Source organism: Glandiceps talaboti, chromosome 12 (genome assembly GCF_964340395.1).
Source record: "Glandiceps talaboti chromosome 12, keGlaTala1.1, whole genome shotgun sequence".
Taxonomy (NCBI): domain Eukaryota; kingdom Metazoa; phylum Hemichordata; class Enteropneusta; family Spengelidae; genus Glandiceps; species Glandiceps talaboti.
Window position 1 is genome coordinate 23,972,837 of NC_135560.1, and position 11,766 is coordinate 23,984,602.

The window sequence follows — 11,766 nt, forward strand, 5'->3', positions numbered from 1 at the left end:
TTCACCTATGGTTTCCTGTTCACTGATTAGATAATTAACTTGTCTTGGCACACCTTCACTACATATGCCAAATAACTGAACTTTCAATGGTGTTTTAAAAAACATTGGCCCAACCTGCCTTACTCTATGAGGGAGAAAGACATTTTGGGCAAAATCAAAAGTGTAATGAACTGACTACATGGTTCAATTGGCAAATCATACTCAATTGGTAAATCATAATCGATCAGTTCTTCTTTAGCTGCATTGATACATTCTCTATAGTATGCTCTGCCTGATTTAGCTTCATTGATGTGTGTTGTCAGGTCACAGCATGCATTCAACTTTTCTTCTTCAGTACGTGCATTGAACACTTTTTCTCGAAAGTCCTCAGATCTCTGACAAACATCAGATTTTGGATTTGCGAATTGCACATGAGGACAAATCTGATGCCATACAAGTCGAAAGCTGTCATATCCAAATGGTCTCAGCTGGGCTTCATCACAAGCTGTACAGTACAGGCCATGCATTGTTTTATAATTTTCAGATGCTGGTAAATGCACTGGTGGTTTGTTATCTGTACCTCTTGGGGCTGCTGGCTGTGGAAGTCCATGGTCTTCAGCATACCAAAGAATAAATTCAACACAGTGTTTAACTTGTTCGTATGTTAAGGCATGCTTTGGATGTTTACCAGTGTTTCCATGAATGCGTGGGACTGGACCATTTTGTCTCATATGTGCTTTTATGGTTTTCAAATACTTCAAAGTAATGTTGTGTAAAAATAAAAATGCTTCCTTACAAACTTCCCTGTCATCATATGCATACTTGTGTCTTATTCTTTTCTTGGCTGCATCTGGGTCGTCATCACATGACTTTGGATCAAACCCAAGAACAAGTAGTTTACCCATTATCATGGCATCTTTCACTTCACGGTTGCAATCAAGTATTGAAAGACTAATTGCAGTTATTTCATCAACGTCAAAGTTTTTGAGACAGTTAGCACTGCAACAACCATTTCTGACAAAGTTTTCAACTTCCTTACGATCGCAAGTACTACTGGAATTTAGATCTGACTCGTTTTCACCACCACTAATTGATCTTTCATTTGACAATTGTTCTGTGAGACGTGATGCCGCATGTGACGAAAATTCATCAATATCGATACTAAGCTCGTCGTGGATATCATCTGAATCAGGACAATCGTCAACTTCGTCATCACCAACAACTTGCATACCTGAGATACTGTTTCCGTTGATATTGACATCAGCGGAGGATTCAGTTGACGGCGACGCTGGTACTTCATACTCGTGTTGGCTGCTCGAAAATTCTTGACTGAGATCTTCATCTGGGAAGTAGATTTCTCGCTCCGGTCGCTCACAACTCATGTCTACTATGGATATGTCTAAATTATAGGAGAGTTAAAGGCACAATACTTATATTTCAGTTGTAATGTATGTCCGCTGCATCCGAATTCGAAGTAAACAAGGTTGACCTCAATTTCATGAACAGCTAAGTGACCTCAGAAAATCTACTTCCCGGGTCAAGTGACCTCGATCGCGATGAGTGTACATCGCGCTGGTGACACGACAATATATAACGTAATACGAGAGCATTCAAGACTAGAAATGTGTAGGATATCATCATTTCAACTAAGATTGTACCATATTTATTATTATTACTATCTAGTAATACCAGCTTTCAAAGACCGACAATCTGAAATGAAGTGACATGTGACACACGCCTGTCGTATGTAAAAGTAAATCAACGCCGCTTGTTGAAATACTAACCCCGTCGCACAACCTTTGTTCATGTATTTAATCTTTAAAAACTTCGGGTAAAATCCGCAGGAAAATTCATTTTGGCTATTTAACTACTGTATTTACATCGTATAGAACGTGAGTGGTAGTTCTATAACTTAGTATAAGTATAATAACAGTATAAGTACACAGTCATGAATGAGTGAAAGATTCGTTTGTCACTGCGACTCTGCAGATTTACAGTGGACGCGTACCACGTATAAATCGAACGATTACTCGATTTCTATTGGATGGCGTTAAGGTCCCTTTTGTCATCTGACGGCTCATTAATAATGCTACATAAAATTATGAAATAATGCTATATAAAATGTAATAATGTTTTATAAAATGAATGCTATATAAATTGAAATAATGCTATATAAAATGAATGCTATATATATAAATAAATAATGCTATATAAAATGTTTATTATATAAATTGATGAAATAATGCTATATGAAATAGTGAAATAATGCTATATAAATTGAAATAATGCTATACAAAATGAATGCTATATAATATGAGTATGGTAAAATCATGAAATAATGCTGTAAAATGATCAAATAATGATATATAAAGTGATGAAATATTGCTATATAAAATGATGAAATAAAATGATACAATGCTATATAAAATGATGAAATAATTTTATAAGATGATGAAATATTTGGAATAAAGATAATGACAGAATAATGACAACGAGAGTAAGTATGAGAAAAACATGTTACAACAAAATTGTCTTAAAATATCGTTGTAAATTGAGATACGTAAATTTTAGTTTGCTTATAGCCCGGCCGGCATGGGGAGTATGCCCCCCACCCCCTTCCCGATTTTTTGAAAGATTTTATCCAACGTTGATGCCATTTGCTGAAATCTAGGGAACGATGTGTGTCTCTGTCAATTTTCCACAAAGCATATCAAAAGGTAAAAACGAATAATTGTGTGTTTTCGATAACATGGCCTCAGACAATAGGGTATGTAGGTCGGCATTTTATTTTACTTCGACCCAAAAAACATACAATGTGTTGGGCAGAATACCCCTTCTGTGATAGTTTGAAGAAATATGTACAGACATTGCTGGGGAAAGAAAACAGACGTGCATGAAGATCAGGAAGACTAAGAATATCGTATCTTTTCATTTAAATTCAAAAAATGTTTAGGGTCGGAGGCTTAAACTAGGGTCTGTCGGGTTATCCGAAACACACAATTTTCTTTATTTGGCCTAATTACAATCTAACTGAGACCTGACTCATCTAGATAGAAAATTTTACGTTGTGGCTCGTAAGCTTATCACCAGACAAGGAGATTGACTAGTTTTTTAAGTTTTAAAACCATCTTTAGCTGCCGCAGATCAAGTTGCAATAAGCAAAATTTCAGGATTTTTCCTCTGTGCTTTGATACATGTAATTGTTTTATACTTCTTAACACACGCACACATACACACACACACACACACACACACACACACACACACACACACACAGTAACTAAAATATGCTGTACACGATGTCGTTGATCATCCGGTACGGTGTTTCTCTACTTGTGAAAATCTCATCTAGTATATAACAAAGTTTGGTATAGACACTATCGTAACACTGGTTTGTTACTTAGTCAACAAGAATTACAACCTTACGAGATGTATTCAGTTTGCATCTTGTTTTGGATAAGTTTGTTACGTGATATATCTTGAAAGAGAATTGTATACTTACAAAATTCAATCTGGCTGTTCACATGAAGAACTACTAGTAGAAGTGTGCGAATGCTGACCGGAAACTCCATTCTCATTCAAATCTCTGGAGTCACTTGTGTACACCTAATGTTTTGAGAAGAACGCAGTGTAACCACAGGTAGACTACCAACTTTAGGAAATAGCTTTTCGTTTAATTCGTTTGAAAGTCACATTAATAATAAGGTTGAGTGGTTGACATTTGAAAATATGTCTTTATATAGTAGTTGTTGCCAGTGGGTGCTGATTGCTGTTTTATAATAATGACTAATAGATAAGGAGCTTATTTATTAATAATTAATATACAAGACAACACAATTTATAAATACATAAATACTAATGTTGAGGTATAGAATTATACTCTGCTTGGTCGAGCGCCAACACAATTTATTATGTGAGAGTCATTATAGCTCGCACAAGATACATTTTGGCACAAATGAACAGAGAGACAGACAAACATAGAGACAGACAGACAGACAGACAGACAGACAGACAGACAGACAGACAGACAGACAGACATTTTACCATGCCTATGACACAACTGAACTCTGTTGTTCATTTATGCTAAAAATGAATTGTGTACGAACTGTCAGTGTCTGTATTGTTGTATGTGCAATTCATAACAAAAAGGTGAGTGGGATGTAAAGACAACTTCCTTTTGTTATAGTTATTACTCACAGGTTTTATGATATTTTACACCTTATTTGTTGTAATATAATCTCAATCAATATTTGCAATTTACATATAAATTAGTAATAAGCTTCTCATCTATTAGTCATTATTATCAAACAGCAATCAACACCCACTGGCAACAATTACTATACAAAGACATATTTCATATGTCAATTATACCATTGGGAGTATAGTTGATTGCTTTTTGGCGCAATAGTTTATGTATGTATATCAATATGCGCACATACCATGTCGTGTGATCACGACATTAGCATCACTTCGTTTCCAGTAACACCACTTTACATCACATATTGCTTAAAACAATAAGAAATAACTCATATCTGCCAATGCCACTTTACCTTCTTTAGAAAACAATCAACTGATCTATATTTGGAAGGTTTTGGAAAATTGCATTTGGGACAAAGAACGTCATGATACCGCTGTACCCATGTGCAGTAATCATGTTTTATTCATATTGCTAATTAACCTTAAATTTTTTCGGAAATTTTCCATCTTATGACTAATGTATATCTAGTTGTACAAGTGTTTGCCAATTTCATCTATAGAATGAACATCATGATCGTTTCTGACCCCTGATACTATATAATGATTCATCATAAAAATTGTACAATTTTAACGATATAATTTACTCAATGAATTTACAGATATGACAACATACGTGCTGAATGCTGAATTATTTTCTAAATTTAGCAACGAATCTGGCTGAAAATCTATCTGGTGGCAGACAATTGCATGAAATTGATTTATTAAAGAAACTGTGACATTGCGATTCTATTTGTTGTGTTCTCGATCTCTTATCTATTTCATATAATCCGCTGACCTCGTTCACTTCAACACCCCAGTTATCTAGAGTCATAAACACAACGCTATTAATTGTGTCGACATTATAATAGTTTTACCCACAGAAAAGGAAAAAAATTGCATTGCCTGTGTTTAAAATTTTACCTACAAATTGACAAAAGTGAATGTGGCTTTTAAAAACTGAATCGCAAATACAGTTTTCTCTTTTGTTTGTCTTTCTGTCTGTTTTACAATTTTCAGTAAAGATATTGTTTTGAGTTCAAAGAATTATATATAACACGTATTGTGCCTAACTACTCATAATTCTTGAACTATCGCATCCTATTTTGACGATAGATTAAGAAAATAGACTCATTAAAACTGTTATCGAAGTGACATCTCAATAGTTCATGTATAAAGAGAGGGTAGAACTTTGAAGATATAACAACTCACCTATACCTCGATTAATGTCGCTAGTCAGTCCTCTCCTACCGGAACACCAGTATGAAATGCATCATATACTGTACCAGGGATGATTTTAACCCGATTTTTGGTATACTGTTCTTCCGGAGGGAGGCTATTGTGTTGGAAGTGAATTAAGAAAATTAAGTCTACGTGTACCACTGTACTCTGACAACATATCCCCAGCTTTTGTTCCAAGATGAAAATCGTTTTGTAATACATTTTGAATAATTAAGACCCATTAAATTTTACGCCTGATAAACTATATCGGGACTGTTTGCAATTTACAATGTCATGTTATTTCTCACGTGACGAAATGATCTGCACGACTCGATATTGCATTTCAGAAGGTCATGTGCCATTTACATTTATTCCACTAACATAAACACGTAGAATTAGATTTCAAAGCATTTTGGGTAGGTTTTTCTTTCAATTGAAAAGTGTGAAACGAAAATGCAAAAAAATGTACAATTTACCGTGTCTACCCCATATTATCAGGTACAAACTTACTTCAAGATTTTGGCCTTTGACCTTGACCTCCAGGGTTAATTATGAAAATCAAGCCATTTTTTTGCCTATTACAGACACTTTGTAATATTATATATATTTGTTGCCAATTTATTAACACAGTTTTGATATTTACAGTCAAAGCATTATTTATTCACTGACGGAACGCTGTGTCGTGGAAAGTACCGTACACAGGTCTGTCGTTTTACAACGATGTGGAGTGGGATTCTAACAGTAATGTCTTTTTTCTACAGTAATGACAGAATGATGACTGTCATTTGTCTCTTGTTTTGACAACGATGTGGAGTGGGGTTCTGACTAAAGTTCTTTTTGCCTTTCTTCTACAGTAATGACAGAATGACTTTTTTTGAGCATAAAAAAAGTTTGTCCTTCCTCTCCTAGTTCAATATTCATTATGGCCTACTAGTGTTGTTTGTTTGTTTGTCGTTTGTTTTAGTGCTGTTTGTCGTTTGTTACTAGTAAAGTAGTAGTGTGTTGTTTGTGACAACATTCGGAAGTTAGCTATATCCATGGTAATGACAAAAACAGCAAAGATATCGATGCGACTCTTGCATATATATCAAAACACATACAGCAGCCTAAACCTTTTGTGCTCATATAGATTTTAGCTCAGCATTTAACACCATGCATACCCACATTTTGTTACAATGCCTTCTAAATTTAGAGGTAAATTTAAACGGACATCTCATTCATTGGATTATGGATTTTCTTAGCTGTAGACTGCAGAGAGTGATTTAGAGGTAAACGGCCATCTTATTCTTTGGATTAATGATTTTTGTTAGCAGTAGACCACAGAGAGTGATTTAGAGGTAAACGGCCATCTTATTCAATGGATTAATGATTTGTGTTAGCAGTAGACCACAGAGAGTGATTTAGAGGTAAACGGCCATCTCATTCATTGAATTACGGATTTTCTTAGCAGTAGACTGCAGAGTGTGATTGAGAGTTAAACGGCCATCTCATTCTTTGGATTACGGATTTTCTTAGCTGTAGACTGCAGAGAGTGTTCATTAATGGCGTTTTCTCTGATGAGCTTGTTTTGAATACTGGCGCACACCAAGGTTGCGTTCTATCTCCGATATTGTTTTCGATATACACATAAAATGAAAATTCAAAAATAAATTGTAAATTTGTTCAACTACGCCGATTATATGGCTCTGGTGGGTTTCTTTTGAAAGGGCAGGCTCTCTGTGAGCAGATTTAATTTGAAAATATCACTATTTTGTGGAAGTGGTGTAAATCAAACATGCTAGAAATGAATGTCAGTAAAACCAAGGAGCAGTGATAGCAGATAACCCTGATACACTACTGCAGGTGTTCTTGAATGGGCAACTAGTTGAGATTGTTGAGTGTTTCAAATACTTAGGCATAAATCTAGGCAATGAATTAAGTTTCACCGAAAATACTGGTAGCATTGTCATGAAAGCTACACAGTTTCGTTTTCCTTTATTATATGTATAGTAGTGTTTTAGTCTTCAGTTGTCTATATTTTGCGTGTAAATTATATTTTTGTCTCTTTGGGGTGAAGCTAAAGAGAAAGGTCTGATTATATTGTATTGAATTGAAATCAACAGCCAATCTTAATGATGTTACTAACTTTAACTTTATTTACATTTCATTATATTAAATTCAATTTTTACAATTTAATTTGATGCATCTTTAGTTACAGCACAGGCCTTTATAGACAATAACAAAAATACATACATGTGTTGTACAAAGACTAGACTGTAGGATCGTGTCACACCGCCCTCAGTGGCCAAAGGGGTTGGCCAATCCTTGAGGGCGCCCTGACATGGCTTACAATAGAGACTATACAGAGACTAGAGAATGAGAGAGAACTAAATCATATGCTATTGTACAAAAAGGTTTTCAAATATGCTCACATATGACTAGTCTGTAAGTCACAATGTGTCATGCCATCCTATCAGATACCATGGATGTATAGCAATGAGACACATGAGAGGGATCAACAAAATAATGTATCCTTACGGTCCAACATATCACTTGATCCTACAAGCAATGTTGATTGCAACTAAAATATGTTTACAAGATATTGATACACTATAACCACTGATAATTCCATATTAACACTGCCATTCAGTCACCTGGACTGGTAAAATAATCAGAAAAAGTCAAACACTGTAACACATACAAGCAGTAAAACACAAATTGTATTTCCTTGACATAAAATAAAATAATATGTCGAAAACAATTAAATTTCTTGAATTCAAATCAAATCACATAGACCTGTAAATGTATTATAATATGTATGTATAATAATAAAAACCCAGGCTTAAAAAGACACTAAAACCACAGGCAATATTAAAACAGGTATTTCACATTTGACAAAGACAGTGGTCTAGAGGAGTCTATCTTTAAGAACAACTAGCTGTGTTGAATTTTAAATTACCACCAAGCACTGTACTTAATCCCCAGATTTAAATCCATTTCATACAACTGGAGTGTTAGTATAAACATATGATGTCATTGCATCCACACATCACTTACTTTCAAACTGGAAGATATAGGTTACATATATATGATATATGTATAAGATATATGTAGGAAGTAAACAAACATACGCCAAACACAAGCACCTGTCAATGTCTGATGGATTTCTACTGACATGCTGTTGTTATCTTCTCCGTATGATGTCTAGCTAGATTCGTATCTAAAAATATCAGATTTCACTAGCAGTTCGTAATGATTGCTTGATTCAAAAGCAAACAGTTAGATTCTAGTCTCTGAAGACAGAAAATCTGTGATAAAACATTTCTCCTGGGTAGTATAGTACGGTGATATATATGGTTGTTCTTATTACATTATTCCCCCTGTGGTTGATCAAATGGTCCATGGTTGTTCTGTTCAATCCAAATAGAATCCATTACTTGTTCATTGACAGATAATATTTGTTCCCAGTGTATATGGGTTGCATTAACAATATGCAGTCTACCATAGCCATACAGTCCTGGAAGCCATGATCTAAAAGCTGACCATGGACCTCGTGGACCTAACATAGGATTTACACACATTCCGTCAAATTCATTGCAACCCGCAGCCCCTCCTATAATGTGGATTGGAGCACTAGGATTGATATAGTTTTTTGAGAACACTTTCTCATCATACAATGGCCACAGCCTTTCATAAGAATGTTCATGAGCTTCTATAATTATATCAACACCCTGACTGTAAAATAAATGTTCAAGTGCATCTCGCACTATTGACTTTGATTTTGTGCAGTCGTCACCATCAACATTGGAGCAATACATGGGTCGGTGTCCAAATGCTATGATCCATGGTCTTTTAACTCTATTTTCTTCTTTGTTGGCTTCCTGTAAATCATTCAATAACCACTCATATTGAGTTTCAATGGCTCCACCAGTGAAGTAGACTTCTGTTGAATAGCTGATGAAGTGGGCTTTAGCCATGTTAAAACTATACCACATACTATCTTCCGGTATTGGCCAAGGTAAATGTGGCATAGAAAACCTATATCTGTAATGACTGAATGCATTCGCGATCTCATGATTACCAACTGATGTCATATATGGTACTCTGGTGGCCATGGTTTGGATACGATTCATGAAATCATCTCCAACTTTTCCTCCTTCATCATGCAAATCATATGCAAAGTCTCCATTATGTATTACAGCATCCACCACACCTGACAGGGCTTCTTTCGTCAGTAAGCGAAGACTTGGAGCCCCTCCTCTACGTCCCATGTCTCCAAATACCAATAACAGTGGGGACCAATCTTCCCCTTCTTGCATGGTGGTAAAGACAAATCCTTGACTTTGTTCATTGTCACTCTCTACTTTATATGAGTAATTTCTTCCTGGAATTAAATCAGATAAGACGACTCTATGCAAATATTGCAATCCTTCAGGATTACCCTGAGTAAACTGAACACAGATTCCGTTGGTTATCTCTGTGTAATTTTTAGGGGCAAGTCCGAATAACACGATAGATGATGCGTTCGTTAGTGTTGACCACAATATTATCATTTCAGATGGTGTATTACCATATGCAATGTGAATCTGTTCTGGTGTTGTTACGCTGGTTGCTGCTGCATCTCTAGCCTTCTTTACGATTTCTTCTTTTGCATTGGCAATAGGTGCATTCAACACTGGACCAATGCCACCAAACACTGCGTGCAGAAAATCCTTGTCTATGTTATTTTCTTGGTTATGTAAATCACTGACACCGGTCGTGAAGTCCAGTGTGGTTGACGGTGCTGCACAACACAGACTGATAAGGACATACACACAGTATTTCATGCCGTAGATCATTGCTGTTGTTCCTCCTGATAACTTTGACAGTGTAAGATCTCACCTCTTCGTTATTTCGTCTGCAATATATAAATGTGTCGAGTGGAATATAGAATGCAAACATGAAATGCCAATGCATCGAATACGTCACTCAGAGTGATTCCGCCATCTAGTGATCATCATAGGAGAGTATTCGAAGTTGAACTTCCGGGTCATTCTGCAAGCAATGATCCAACTAAGCTAGCTCGTCAGCTCAGCACGATCCGACGCCCAAGCTAACCTTGCCTCTCACCTAAAAAGGCTCGGATAATCCAAGATAGGTAATAGACCAATTTAACCATAATGAATGAATGGTGCGTTAAAGACGGTAAAATCATCCCTACTGGTTCAGACGAACTCGTTTTGGAACAGCCAAAACCAGACCAAAATGGACAGGCGTGTAAGCGTAAGCTTGGTAAGTAAACAAAATTGTTTTTATTAATATTAGCCTGATACTGGCATGTGATTTGTCTGTACATTGTACCACAGACACTCGAATCAATATGTATGATTTTTAAAAAAATGTATAGTGAATAAGGCTATACATTTTTTTAAAAAATCATATAGATTGATTCGAGTGCCTCTGCATTGTACAATTATGGTACAATGCACTATCCACAAACCACAGGCATTTGTTTCCCGAGTTATGTCTCAGAATATTTCTATCAGAATACAATAAAATGTCGATAATATCGTTAATATTGACGTATTTAGCCAACTATATATGAAAGTGGTAAAATTACACTTGTTTCAGTTATCGCGCAGGTTCACTCACCGCGAAAGAAGACACATACATGTACATATTAAACTCGGGAAACAAATGCTTGTGCCACAAACGACATTGTACCATGGATGTATTAGTATGTATTAGTACATCCATGATTGTACATGTACTAAGAATAAGTGGTTTTTAATTCATAATTATACGTACATGTGCACAATCTGTAATTTGGCGATCAAGCATATAGATCGCGGGCCCACCCGTTGTAGATTCACTGATTCAGTAAATTTAACTCTGTCGTGATCTACAGTAGTAGTACACAGTGGCGTGCGCGTGTGGACTTAATGTAGCTTCTTTAGTATCCACCCCAGTTGATTGACACTGCCAAAGACCTATCAGTAATCAGATCAGTAAGAAAATAAGTCTTTACCAAGATCTACATGTATGCCACAATGCAGGAAAATATGGGGTATAAAGTGAGATTTTGATCTTCTGGCAGTGATGTTTGACCAACAAGTAAAGATAGACAAAGGAAATAGGAGGTATGAGAGATTAGCAGCCTGACTGATTGATACCCACAAGTTTGACCCACCATGATAATTCCATGGACCCACCAACTAGAAATACATGTATTACGATAGCCACTGGTAGAAAGATACACAGGGCAGAGTCGTGTTGTTTATGTTTCCACCGATATACATCAAGTTCACAGGATGGCAGGATTAGCCCATCTCGCCCTTACTAGACTAGATTATGATAAAGTACACACTGTGTCGC

The 11,766-nt window shown here is 36.0% G+C and overlaps 1 pseudogene; it reads right to left on the reverse strand.

Moving 5' to 3' along the window:
* Positions 1–8,453: 8,453 nt before the first annotated feature.
* Positions 8,454–10,238, reverse strand: LOC144443152 (acid phosphatase type 7 pseudogene; annotated as a pseudogene).
* Positions 10,239–11,766: the final 1,528 nt, after the last annotated feature.